Raw genomic sequence first — 11,880 nt, 5'->3', positions numbered from 1 at the left:
TTCTTGTTTATTTGTTCATTGTCTGTCTCCTCCATGAGGACACAAGCCTCATCGGAACAGGAAATTGAATCTATTTTGGTCACTTCTGCTTTCCCAGCACTTAGAACAGTGCCTGGCACATATTCATGACTTTGACAAATGAGCGAATGAAGGGCTTTCCAAGGTCTGATGAAGTACCTACAAGAATATGCACCTGCTTCTGACTTCATGCTTTCTAAGCATCCTCTTACAGAGACCTGAGTCTCATCACCAGCTAGGGGATGTCCTGGGAGACACATGTGACTCCTGTTATGATAATGATAATAATAATATCATAATAGTTAACCTTTAGGTTAACCCAAGGTTAATATTGTCAACCCTTGTGTAGGGTTTACTATGTACTATGCACTGTCTGCTCCATATAACTCATAATAACCCTGTGAGGATAGAAATACTACCATTCCCATTTCAGAGGTCAGAAAAGTGAGGCCCAGAGGGTCCAAGTAGCTTACCACCAGATCACAGGGCTAATAAGTGACCAAGCAGGATTCAAGCCAGGCGGTCTGGCTCTAGAGGCCAAGTTTTTTTTTTTTTTCAAAAGGTTTATTGAGATATAATTCATATGTCATATACAATTCACTCATTCAAAGGGTGTCATTCAATGGCTTTTGGTATGTTCACAGAGTTGCGCCACGTCACCACACCAATTAGAGAACATTTTCAGCACCCCGAAAAGACACCCCGTCGCCCCTAACACTCAATTCCATTTGTCCCCAACCTCCTCCCCCAGTCTCAGTAAACCTCGTCTACTTCCTGTCTTTATGGCTTTGTTGATCCTGGACATTTCGTGTAATTGGAATTATACAGCTTGGGACCTTTAAAAATTTATTTATTTTAGGTTCCACGAGGTCTTCATTGCTGTGCGCAGGTTTTCTCTTGCTGCGGCCAGCAGGGGCTACTCTGTAGCGGCCCCTACTCTCTGAAGCACAGGCTTTAGGGCTTGCGGGCTCAGTAGCTGTGGCACAGGGGCTTAGTAGCTCCACAGCATGTGGAATCTTTCCAGACTGAGGATTGAACCCGTGTCCCCTGGCAGGTGGATTCTTAACCACTGGACCACCAGGGGAGTCCCAGCCTGTGATCTTTTGTGACTGGTTTATTTCACTCGGCACCGTGTTTCTGAGATTCATCCATGGTATGATATATACCAGCACTCCATTCCTTTTCATTATAGAGTAATCTTCTAGCATATGGATAGGCCACGTTCTGTTTACCCATTCACCAGCTGGTGGCCACTTGAGCGCTTTTCACTCCTCATCTATTATGAATAGTGTTGCTATGAACACGTGCAGATGTGTGTCTTTGTGTGGACGTGTTTTTCTTTGGTAGATAGCCACCTATGAGTGAGATTGCTGGGTCATGTGGTGCAGAAACCAGGCTCTTAAATGCTTCACTATACAGCCTCCTGTAGTGGATAAATACCTTAAGCCAAATGGTCAGTTTGGCTTAAATGATATCAGTCTTTTAAAAAATATATATAAAAAATATTTATTTGGCCACCCTGGATCTTAGTTGCAGCATGTGGGATCTAGTTCCCTGACCAGGGATCAAACCCAGTCCCCCTGCATTGGGAACACAGAGTCTTAGTCACTGGACCACCAGGGGATGCTATCGGTCTTGAGAGTCTTAACGCAACTGACACCTGCCTGACCCTAGAATCTGATCACTTCCAGGTGACCCAAGAGGTGAGCAGTTGGCCTGAGAATGACAGAAAATGCCTCCAGAGGAAAAACTATTACCAGTTTCAGATTCCTCTATAAGGTCCTTCCCGAACAAGGCTTATGCTACTTCATTTTCTAAGAGGAGAGATGGATTTGAATCCATCCACCTGCATCGTCTCATCTATGGTCCTTTCGGGTCAGGGGCAGAAACATATGAGGTGACTGGTTAGTGTCTGGAGGTGCTGCCAATATCTGAAAGTAGAATACCCTTTTTTTCCAGAAAATTAGTCCTTTAGGGATCAAGTGCCACCGAGGTCTTTCCCAGCCCTTCAGCTCAGGCTCAAACCACCTGTCAGCCCCTTAGGACTGAGGTTCATCCACTCACAGTGATGGACATTTCTCCCCAGGGAGCTTGTCCCACTTCCAGGGTCAGGACGTGTAGATGGAAGCAAATTAGCTATGGGACTCTCAAGACCCACCAGCCTTAGAGAAAGATCAGAACAGGGACTTTCCTGGTGGTCCAGTAGTTAAGACTCCTCACTCCCAGTGCAGTTCGATCCCTGGTCAGAGAACTAGATCCTACATGTCACAGCTGAGAGTCTGCATGCCACATCTAAGAAGCCTCATACCATGCACCAGCACTAAGACTCAGTACAGCCAAAATAAATCCTAAATAAAACATTAAAAATAAAAAAAGAAGGAGCAGGGCAGATTTGCCTGAGGGAAACACCTGGGACTACCCCTCCAGGTGTCTCTGCTGAGCTCTGGACAATCCTTTGTCAGGTTAGTGGTGTCACACCCCTCAGGTGTGACCCACCTTGCCCACACCCCTCAGCCCACCTTGCCCACCCACCACCTTGCCCACCTGAGGGGCCCAGCCTCAGGGGCCCACTGGCGCAGTAAGGACTGCAAGATCAATGTCAGTTCAGAAAGCAGGTGCCCCCGGGGAGGCACTCCGGGGCTCAAGAGAAGACAGCCCCAAGCCTGAGCAGGTCACCGAGGGTGTAACCGCCAACGAACACAGGTTGTTGCCTTGGTTTTGTTTTGATTTTATCATGGGTGTGGTGACTGTGCTGTTCAGAACCAAACGAACTTTAGTATTGCCTGAATGTCTTTATTGGACTGAACTTCAGGTCTATTTGCTGTTCTCAGAATAAACCCTTGAATTCACTTGCCACCTTTCCTTTGGGTGAGAGTTGGACCATAAAGAAGGCTGAGTGCTAAAGAATTGAAGTTTTTGAATTGGGGTGCTGGAGAAGACTCTTTAGAGTCCCTTGGAGAGCAAGGAGACCAAACCAGTCCATCCCTAAAGGAAATCAACCTGAATATTCACTGGAAGGACTGATGCTGAAGCGCTAATACTTTGGTCACCTGATGCGAAGAGCCGATTCATTGGAAAAGATCCTGATGCGGGGAAAGATTGAAGACAAAAGAAGAGAGCGTCAGAGGATAAGAAGGTTAGATAGCATCACTGACTCAATGAACATGAATTTGAGCAAACTCCTGGGAGATAATGAAGGACAAGGCAGCTTGGCGTGCTTCAGTCCAGGGGGTCACAAAGGGTCGGACGTGACTTAGCGGCAAAACAACAACAGAGCGTTTTTTCGATGATGACCTAGGACATCCCTGTGAAATGGCCTACAGAGGTGATTAACATCTTATCGTATCTGTAGCCTAGAAGGCCGAGAAGTAGGACAACCAGGCCAAGTGGTTTTGCTTAGGATCACGTAATAAATGGGCTGTGGGTTGAGGACTGAAGGTAAGTCCTAAGCTTGTCATTCAACACACCCTGTCTGAGAGTCTGAGAGCTTAAGCCCAGTTTACGAGGGGAGGGGACATGTGGTGGGGGAGCAGATTCCTGGGGCCTGCACCCCAATCGATCCCAGTCAAACGTGCCCCTTCAGCTTCTAGACTGGAAGGGAAAATCCTGGCTTAACTTGAAGGTACAGTATGTAGCTGTCTTTGTTTTCTTTATCCTCGATAAACACCCAGGGGAATCCAGGCTATTCCATAGTTGCAGAAGAACAATTTGGCTCAAGTTATTCATGTGTAGTTGAAGATTTAGAAACTGAAAAAGTGATAAAGACCAAATTTACCTGATTTGGGGGGATGGGGGGAAGCGGAGGAAAAAACTCAATAAGAAAAAACACACAGTTTTCTATTTTTCTATTTGGCATTGTAATATCAATTGCTTGATAGAACTCATAATTCCCAAGTTAAGAATGATGTTTAAGAGGTCATCTAGGGGGAGAAATTATGTTTCTGAAACATAAACATTTGAATTTCCCCTACCAAATGAATTCTCACTGAAAGAAGTATTGCTCCTAAAGGGGGGAAAAATCAGTTCTTGGAAGATGAAAAAAACAAGATTTTGTAAGAGTTTGTGGTCTTCCAAAACTCAACTCTACCCTATACAATCTTATTTCTTAGTATTTAATTTCCTTCATGAAGGAGAAATTCAGTTTACTTTTTCCCTCTTGGGGGAAATTTTTTGTAAAAAAAAAAAAAGTTTAAAACACTGCTCTAGGACTTCCCTGGTGGTCCAGTGATTAAGAATCTGCCTGCCAATGCTGGGGACGCCAGTTTGATCTCTGGTGTGGGAAGATCCCGCTTGCTGCAGGACAACTAAGCCCGTGCCCCACAAACTACTGAGCCCAAACTCTAGAGCCTGCGCCCAGCAACGAGAGGCCACTGTATGAGAAGCCTGTTCATTCACCGCAGCTAGAGAGCAGCCCCACTCGTCGCAACTAAAGAAAGTCTGGGCGCAGCCATGAAGACCCAGTGCAGCCAAAAATAAACATAAGTAAAAAAAAAAACAACAAAGAAACAAAAACACTGCTCTAAGAGAAGTTTCCATGTCTCATGGAAAGACTCCTTCAGCCACAGAACATCTCTAGCTGCGATTTTGTCTAGAAGTCTTGATTATTACTTGGGAGTCAGACTCCCAGGGTGGCAGCACTGGAATGGTGGCAATCAGTCCTGCATAGCCTGGAGGGTAGCATCACGCTAGGATCTGTCAGGGCCATGGGTGAGCACTGAGAAAGGAGAGCTTCCCAGGGCTCAGGCTGTCTTTTTCCCCTTTGCTTCCACATGGCTCACTCCAGGGGTCGCTCCCATTTGGAAATGGCTAATTTCAAGAGCATCATGAATACAAACTTTGAGAAGGAAGGTGGGAGAATCTCCCTTAAACGTTGTGTTGGTGCTAACACCGAATCATTGTGACCCTCGTTATTTAAAATCAAATATAAGTCCCAAAGGCTTCCCTGGTGGCTCAGTGGTAAAGAATCTGCCTGCCAATGCAGGAGCCTCAGGACACTACGGTTCGATCCCTGGGTTGGGAAGATCCCCTGGAAAAGGAAATGGCAACCCACTCTAGTATTTTGAAATCCCACAGACAGAGGAGCCTGGCGGGCTACAGTCCATGGGGTTGCAAAAGAGTTGGACACAACTTAGTGACTAAACAACAACAACAACATGTCCCAAAACACTTGACCTTGGACAGAACCTTCAGACCAAGAACCTTCCTTGCTGCTGTTTCCCAGGGTCTGTTATGCAAAGGCAGCCCACTGAAGGTGGTTGCTTGGGGGGTCGGGGTGGAGAGAGAGGTACTTGGACTGGAGGTGGACAAGGACCCACTCTTGATCAAATGAGATGACGCACATGAAGATCCTGGGTTAGATGAGATAATGCACGTGAAGATGCGTGGCTTGCAGTATCTGACTTTCGGAATCTTAGTTCCCGACCAAAGGATTGAATATCTGCAATGCAAGCATAGTCTTAACCACTGGACCACCAGGGAATTCCCTGTGAAGATGCTTTTATGCTGCAAAACTATATAAAGTATTTCACAAATCCTCTCCCTAACGGTGTGAATAAGCTACATGAAGCAAGGCAAGTTTATTTAAGGGTGATGACCAGATCCTTGCCTTGATTTCAACACAAAAACTTGGAACAATTGATGGCTCTTTATAAAACTTCTTTGCTATCTTTGGGTTATAGGGGCTTCATGAGAGTGTGTGATATACTGTCAGCTGTCAGTCCACCTGGCCTTCTGCGGCCTCATCTCGAATTGCTGGCTGCTTAGCTATTTTTCATTGCAATCCCGTCTTTTCTTCTGTGTCCATAGAAACTAGCAGTTATGCGGGGACTTGTCCTTTCACGGGGCCTTTAAGATTCTCACAGCTTTGCTCTGAGCCCGAGAGCTTTCCAGCTTCAGCCAGATATAGGGCTGGTGCACGTACTGGTGGTGTCTTCAAACTCGAAGCAGAAGTGTCCCCTTTTCCATTTGAATGCTGCCTGAGATGTGTCCCACTGAGAGGGTCCTGGCTCAGGATTTGCTTGCGGGGGATCAGAGGCTCAAGACTTCGATAAGCCCATGAGTCAGTCGTTCTGCATAATAATCAGTGCCCCCAACACGAAAAGACACATGTGCTGAGAACCCAGCTTTCCTTTGGCCGAAGAATGTGCATTAAATCTGTTTCATCACGTTTGCGGCTTTTAAGGGCTTGTTTGACAAAGGAGTTTGTGAGAAAGTTCCTAATAAGTTTGGCAGCTGACACATCACTGTTCTTTCAGCAGCAGGCTGTGAGGGTGACAAGCGGGGCCCAGGGCTTCCCTGGTGGTCCAGTGGCTAAGAATCCGCCTGCCCGTGCAGGGGATGTGAGTTCGATCCCTGATGGTGGAAGATTCCATACGCCGAGGGGCAACTAAACGCAGGAGCCGCAGCTACTGAAGCCCGTGCACCTAGAGCCCGTGCTCCACAACAGGAGAAGCCGCCACCTCGAGGAGCCCCCTTGCTGCAACTAGAGAAAGCCTGTGCCAGCAGTGAAGACCCAGCACAGCCATAAATAAATACATAAAGATTTTTAAAATACCAATAAAGCACTCTTTAAAAAACAAGTGAAAATGTTAGTCACTCAGTCGTGTCCGACTCTTCGGGACCCCATAAACTGTAGCCTGCCAGGCTCCTCTGTCCATGGAATTCTCCAGGCAAGAATCCTGGAGTGGGTTGCCATTCCCTTCCCCAGGGGATCTTCCTGACCCAGGGATTGAACCCCGTGTCTCCCACATTCCAGGCAGATTCTTACTGGGGCCCAGTCAATTAAACCCATGTTTAAATAGCAGACCTGATACTTACCAGCTATGGGACCTCTCTCTCGAAGCCTCAGTTTCTTCACCTGTAGAATTTGGGTAACTAGAGAAACTTCTCACTGACTTGTGCCTTTGTTTGGTTGGTTGGTCATGCCATGCAGCTTGTGGGATTTTAGTTCCCCCACTAGGGATTGAACCTGGGCCCTTGGCAGTGAGAGCAAGGAATCCCAACCAGAAAGTGAGATAATGAACAGAAGATGCTGAGCCCAACGCCTAGGCCACGGTGAGTGTTTAGTCAAAGGCAGATGCAGTCCTTGTGAAATGGGGAGCTGAGTAAGACGGAGGGAAAAATCTGACTTGGAAGAAAAGGAGTTAAGTGGTGTGCTTTGGCAGCACACATCCTAAAATTGGAACAATGCAGAGAATATTAGCACGGCCCCTGTGCAAGGATGACATGCAAATTTGTAAAGTGTTCCATAGTTTTGAATTTCTGTATGACTCAGGAAACTCAACCTGGGGTTCTGGAACAATCTGGAGGAGTGGGAAGGGGTGAGATGTGAGAGGGAGGGGGTGTATGTATGTATACCTATGGCTGATCCATGCATTATGGCAGAAACCAGCATAATATTGTAAAGCAATTATCCTTCAATTAAAAATAAATAATTTTTTTTAAAAAAAGAAAATAAAAAAGGAGTTAAGTGAAATTCCACACAGAGTTTTATAAACCTTTTGTTAAAAAAATTATCATATTTATTTTGGAATATACCTATTCATGCACATGAATAATTCAAAAGAAACAAAGAAGGGTGAAAAATAGGTCTTCCTCCCACCCCTCATCTCACAGTTCCCCTCTGTGGGGCAACTAATATGCTAGTTTCCTGAGTATCTTCCCAGAAATTTTCAATATTGAAAAAATTTGTTTGAAATAGACTCACAGACTTAGAAATCAAAGTTATGGTTGCCAAAGGGGAAAGAGATAAATTAGGAGTTTGGAATTAACAGATACCTACTACTAAAAATAAAATAGGACTTCCCTGGCAGACCAGCGCTTAAGACTCCACACTTCCAATGAGAAGTAGGTTCGATCCCTGGTCAGGGAACTAAGATCTCACATGCCAAAAACAAAAAGGTAACTAACAAGGACCTACTGTATAGCACAGGGAACTGTACTCAATATCTTGTAATAATCTGTAAGGGAAAAGAATCCAAAAAAGAATATGTGTATATATATATATATATAAATGAATCATTTTGTTCTACACCTGAAACTAACAGACCATCGTAAATCAACTATACTTCCTTTTTTTTTTTAAATCAACTTCAGAGGGAAATGAGTTTTGAAGGGCAGAAGACACTGAGGTAGTAAAGACAGCTGCCTGTGTGTTCGTGTTGGACCCCAAGTGGAGGGAGTATTTTGAAAGCATATTTAGTTCTCTGCGGCCTGAGCCAGACTGGGTGAAGTCTTCTTAGCTATAATAAGACCCACAGGCTCAGAAAAGCAATATGATTCAGAAGCAGGATTCACAGCTCCCCACGCAGAGCCCCTCATATGAGGCAGACGCTGTCAGGGCGGGGCAAAGTCAAACTGTGAGATCTGAACTCTGGACTGTGGACTCATTCCCCACATTCCCCGTGTGCCAAGCCCGCATTGCCAACATTCCCCGAGGGTTTAGGGCCTCTGCTCTCCTCCCGGACAGGGATACTCTGGGTCACATAGTTTTGCCTTCAGCTGCTGGAGGGGCCGGAGGACAGGTTAGAGGAGACAATGATCAGAAGCCAAGGGTCCCTTCCTGCATTCTCCCCACTGGCCTCCTGGAGTCCAGTTTCTATTCTGTAAAATACATATATATTTATCCAGGATCCACTGGGGAAATTTAAACCTGCTCAAGTCCCAGGACGCACCTGTTTAGTAGATAAACAGGGCTATTTGTTACTCTACTGTTAACACAGTAACCGTGCATAAATATGGAGCCAAGAGAGGTCACCCACTTGCCGCCAATCTTCTGTCAATCAAAAGGGTACTGAATCACCAAACTGAAAGATTTTGTGACCTCGGTAACCCATTCCACTACTTAAGTTTACATCAGAAAGTTTTCACTTGGATCTAATCTGAATTCACCAAGCTGGAATTTATCCGGCATTCAGTCATTAAGGAAAATAGTGGTGATCATCTTCCGTGTACTTGAGACACTCATTAGCCTTTGCCCCTTTAATACTAACTGAGGGACTTCCCTGGTGGTTCAGTGGCTGAGACTCCACATTCCCAGTGCAGGGGGCCCAGGTTCTATCCCTGATCAGGGAAATAGATCCCACTTGCTACAACTAAGGAGAAGGCGATGGCACCCCACTCCAGTACTCTTGCCTGGAAAATCCCATGGACGGAGGAGCCTGGTAGGCTGCAATCCATGGGGTCTCGAAGAATTGGACACAACTGAGCGACTTCACTTTCACTTTTCACTCTCATGCATTGGAGAAGGAAATGGCAACCCACTCCAGTGTTCTTGCCTGGAGAATCCCAGGGACGGCGGAGCCTGGTGGGCTGCCGTCTATGGGGTCGCACAGGGTTGGACACGACTGAAGCGACTTAGCAGCAGCAGCAGCTGCTGCAATGAAAGATCTTGCATGATGCAACGAAGATCCCGAGTGCCACAATTAAGACCCAGCGCAGCCAAATAAATAAATATTTTAAAAACATATTAAATGAAAGCCCATCCAAGTTCTTTCATCTTCCATTTACATTCAATTTCTAACCCCTCATTTACTCCTGTGACTGTGGGCTCTCTTTTCTCGGCCTCCAATCCAGGCCAGAACTTTCTCGGTTCAAAATATCAAGAAAGACCTCTGACAGCATCTTTTACTCCACTTTTCTCTCTCCATGCATCCTTCAAAACTTTAGAGCTGCTTGCCTCGTTCGTCTCAGGCTAGCACGTCTATAAGCTCAGCTATATAAAGCAGAAGGTTTTGCCCATCTGACATTCCTAAATCTCAGAGGGAGTGAAGATGACACTCCCTTCTGGTCTGTAGGCAGCCCTGGTATTTATATTGCTCTGAACTCATGATGATGCTTGTAGAGATTTAATTTTCCTAAAGCTCAAATGCTCACATTAATTTGGGAGAGGGTGGAGATTTGATTTCTTGAGCCGAGCCAAAGACTGAAGGATGGAGTTTGATTCCTAGACCTAAAAAGGCTTCTGGGAAGACTGTGAAACAAGCCGCTTTATTATTTTGGAACTCAGAAGCAGAACAGAGATAGCCTGAGTAAACTTCCCAGGGTTTTGTGACCGGGTAAAGTCTCATGAAACACTCAGACAAAAAGAAGTGGAAGAAGGAGGAGGAAAAGGAAGAGTTTGAAAAGTAAAAAGCATTATAACTGATGTATAAGCCATCCTATCCTGTTTTCAAATAAAACAAGCTGTAGGAAGAAAGCAGGTAGACTTGAGAATTCCCTGGCGGCCCAATGGTTAAGACTTGGTGCTTTCACTGCTAAGGGCCCAGGGTTAAAATCTGGTGGGGGAACTAAGATCCTGAAAGTCGCATGGCCAAAAATAGAGATAATTTAAAAAAAAAAAAAAAAAAGGAACTCCCCTGGTAGTTCAGCGGTTAAGGCTCTGCCTTTCAATACAAGGGACGTGGGTTCAATCCCTGCTTGCGGGGGGCAAGGGGTGGGGTCAGTGCTGAGATCCCACATGCCTTGCAGCCAAAAAAACCAAAACATGAAACAAAACTATATTGTAACACATTCAATAAAGACTTGTAAAATGGTCCACATCAGAAAAATCTATTAAAAATAAGGAAAGCAAGCAAGTAAAGATATATTACTGACTATTTCTCACAATATCCTTCCATTATTATGACTGAGGACCCTGAAGTTTAATTAGATGACATAAATTGAGCCAAGTGCCTAACACAGAGCCCTGAAACATAGCTGGAACTCAGGACAAGTTCATTCTCTTTCTAACTGTATTGCTATTAACAAAAAGGGTTCATCACTTTGCCGACACAGGTCTGTAGAGTCAAAGCTATAGTTTTTCCAGTAGTCATGTACAGATGTGAGAGTTGGACCATAAAGAAGGCTGAACACTGAAGAATTGATGTTTTTGAATTACAGTGCTGGAGAAGACTCTTGAGAACCCCTTGGACTGCAAGGAGATCAAACCAGTCAATCCTGAAGGAAATCAACCCTGAATATTTATTGGAAGGACTGTTGCTAAAACTGAAGCTTCAATACTTTGGCCACTTAATGCAAAGAGTCAACTCACTGGAAAAGACTCTGATGTTGGAAAACATTGAAGGCAAAAGGAGAAGGGGATGACAGAGGATGAGATGGTTAGCACCACTGACTTAATGGACATGAATTTGAGTTAACTCCAGAAGATAGTGGAGGACAGAGGAGCCTGGAATGCTACACTCCATGGGATTGCAAGGAGTCGGACACAACTTAGCAACAACAACAAGGGTTAAAGGAGTAATGCAGTTGACATTCTGCCAGCTGCCAGTTAAACCCTCAGCTATATGGTCATATAAAACACAGGCAATAAATGGCATCTGTAGCCAAACTGCCCAAGAGGATTGTTCTCAGAGACAATCTGGTTTAAGTTGTCTGGCTACCTTGGGAGGGGCCTTGAGATGCCACTGAGTTCCTGCAATCAGTCTTGTTTCCCTTAGTCTTGACAATTATCTTAATGTCATAGTCCAAGTCCCGTAACAACAGTAATAATTATCACAAGCTCACTTTTCTTAAGAGCTTACTGAGGACTAGGCTCTGACTTAAACACACTCTACACATTATTTCACTGAGGCTCCAAAGACAAAATGTTCAGACACTGAGGATCCTCGCCAGATGGGAGGACACCAGAAACCTGGCTGCTGAGCTATTGGAATCTGAAAAAGTTTGAGAAAGCGAGAATAAAATCCATAACACTCTGCACTTTGGTCATAAAACCAAAAGATTAGGCTAGCAGAGACGAAACATGTTTCACAGGAGAAGGCAGGGGAAATGCAGCGTTGGGGTTTATTCAGTAAACCGGGAAATATGACTTGTGTTCTCCGGTAACCACAAAGAATTGAAACGTGTGGTTAAAGATTTAGGGGT

The 11,880-nt window shown here is 45.1% G+C and overlaps 1 non-coding gene across 1 annotated transcript; it reads left to right on the top strand.

Moving 5' to 3' along the window:
- The first annotated feature begins 7,169 nt into the window (after positions 1 to 7,169).
- On the top strand, positions 7,170 to 7,272 carry LOC138984069 (U6 spliceosomal RNA). The gene has a single exon (XR_011461422.1). It is a non-coding gene; the product is annotated as a U6 spliceosomal RNA (small nuclear RNA).
- The last annotated feature ends 4,608 nt before the right edge of the window (positions 7,273 to 11,880 follow it).

This window comes from Bos mutus, chromosome 19 (genome assembly GCF_027580195.1).
Source record: "Bos mutus isolate GX-2022 chromosome 19, NWIPB_WYAK_1.1, whole genome shotgun sequence".
Classification (NCBI taxonomy): domain Eukaryota; kingdom Metazoa; phylum Chordata; class Mammalia; order Artiodactyla; family Bovidae; genus Bos; species Bos mutus.
This window is presented reverse-complemented; position numbering and strand designations above follow the sequence as displayed.